General features: G+C 43.8%; 1 non-coding gene across 1 annotated transcript; it reads left to right on the forward strand.

The window, feature by feature from the left end:
* The first annotated feature begins 1,109 nt into the window (after nt 1–1,109).
* TRNAV-GAC lies at nt 1,110–1,181 on the forward strand. The gene has a single exon. It is a non-coding gene; the product is annotated as a tRNA-Val (tRNA).
* Nucleotides 1,182–2,365: the final 1,184 nt, after the last annotated feature.

Here is a 2,365-nt window from a genome sequence, read left to right on the forward strand (position 1 = left end):
AAACATCCATTGTCAAAATATTTTTCTACTATACCATAAACAAGACTTTTCAAGGTTGCAGGTGGCTTGGTTGTTTACATACTCTGCTACCTCTTCTGTGAGAGAGAAAAGTCTCTCATGGACCTAGAAACTAGCAAAAAAATCCTTGCTAGCAGCATTTTTGTATCTACATTTTCTCAGGACCAATACTGTGTTGATTCTTCAGGAATCCACCATGTAGAAGTCCCATTACTAGCTTTATATCTTTTACAGGGGGTATTTCCTGCTCTTTTAAGAAAATTTTTCCCAGTTTGCCAGAGTCATTCTTCTATTACTGTTGAACTTAACATCCATCCTTCTGGCCAGTTTTCCCCTTTTATATTTGTTCTGTTACATTTAAGGAGTTCAACAGTGCCTAGACTACTGCCTTTCTGCGATGGCCAGTGAGCCAGTGGTACAAAGGACAAAGAGGTTCCACTAGTGGGACAGTCCCTAGTACCAAAAGAACCTCCCCAGGTTAGGGTGACCAGAAAGGCTTCTCCCAGGATGCTCTGTTCTGCTATGTTAATGTACCCCAGTTCTGCTTCCCTGGTTGGCCGTTGGCCTCTCCGCCCCTTTGTTACCTTATATGTCCAATGCCCTAGAAGGTTCTCCACTCTAGGTTCCCCCCACTGGCCCTTGCCCCATTGCCACTCCCCCAGAGTTTCCCTATTGGCTCCCTTACCCTAGTCCTGCCTGTGTACCACCCCCGTGCCCTCAGATCATTGGTCCCTGATGCTCGATCCACTCCCATTCCTAACTGGACCCTCCATTGTTCTCTGTCTTCGTCCCTGGAACCCTTCACAGTGTGGCTGCAATAAACCTCATCCGTGGAACCCCATATGAGGACCCTTCCCAGCTCTTTGTCATCGACCCATCTACTGGAGCTATCCGTGTGTGTGTGCGTGTACGCGTATGTGAGTGTGTGGTGGTCCTGCCGAGCGGCTTCGATTTGGAGACGCTTTTAGGAAGGTCGTGACACCTCGCGCTCCAGCACCGCAAAGCTGCAGCGCCCAGCTAGCGACACCTTTCCATGGCCATTCTTCTGTCATTAAGGCCCCTCTGACAAACCCAGCAGTTAGTTACATTTAGTTCTTTACTGTAGTGGTTATCATGTTCGCCTGACATGCGAAAGGTCCCTGGTTCGAAACCGGGCAGAAACACCAATTAGAGTGTAGTGGTTTGGTCCAAAATACTCATTACTTACTTATTTTCCTTCTGTGAGATAAGAATTAGGAGAAAGCAAAGCAGGCACAAAACTTAGAATATAAAGTGTCCGCTTTCCCGCGCTTTCACGTGTGGGAGGAAAATAACTTTCAGGGATGGGACTATGCAATTACACAAATTTATTGTTTAAAATAACAAACGCATCAGCCAAGGCGTGAGATTTTACAACACCTCCGAGTAATGGCGACTAGTCACAAGATTTAGGGTTACATCGTAATTTATAACTTTCTAATCCAATAGATACTTAAAATGACACTTTGTTTTAGATTAACGACCTTCTGTCTTGACCAATAAATTCTCATGTCACGTACACACAGATGTCTCTCTTATGCCATCTACATTCTTAAACTATATAAAATCACGCTATTATATTTTAAAATCCTTCACCAAAACACCCAGTGTACAATTTTACTTATAATGATAGGAACACAAGTTTGTAATCCTTTTGCTTAAAGTCTATAAATCTCTGTCAATTAAGCCAGACCTAGTCTCTTCCAGGGTTGTAAATCAAAGCCTCCTTTAATTGCAGGAGTTTCTACTCCTCTGTCTCCCACAATAAAGAAGTTTATTAACAGACCTAAAAGAAAGAAAAAAAAAGTTAGACCAAACCTTCAGAACACTTCTTCTTCCCCCACCTTTCTCCCTTCTCCCACTGACAACGTAAAAAGACAACCCTTGAGATTTTCAGTCAGTTTACCACTTCTATAATAACCTTTTTTCAGTTCATTTAGGGAGAGGAGTCTCTCTTGCGTGTGCTATGGAGACATCTCCACAAGAAACAGTTCTTTCATGGCTTCAATGTCACAATGAGACAGCCACCTGGGTTGGTTCTCTGCTCGCATCATGTGAGAGTCCCTTCCCCCAACTTACAGCTTTCCCCACAACTGCTTTCGAGGGTCCAATCTTGAGCTACTGGGGTACCATTTTAAGGATGAGCTGTTCAGAAGCAAAGGCTCTCTTCACCTATCTCTGGGAGCATCTTCATCTCTAGGAACAGAGGTCTTCTCCTTCCTTGGGAGCAAGAATCCTCATCACTTCCATCTCTCCCTGTTCAAACTTCTCATCAAATTACAGTTACTTCAGCATTTGCTTATTTCAGCACAGGTACTTTTGCTCACAA

This window comes from Corvus brachyrhynchos, unplaced genomic scaffold, assembly GCF_000691975.1.
Source record: "Corvus brachyrhynchos isolate BGI_N302 unplaced genomic scaffold, ASM69197v1 scaffold2908, whole genome shotgun sequence".
In the NCBI taxonomy this organism is placed as follows: domain Eukaryota; kingdom Metazoa; phylum Chordata; class Aves; order Passeriformes; family Corvidae; genus Corvus; species Corvus brachyrhynchos.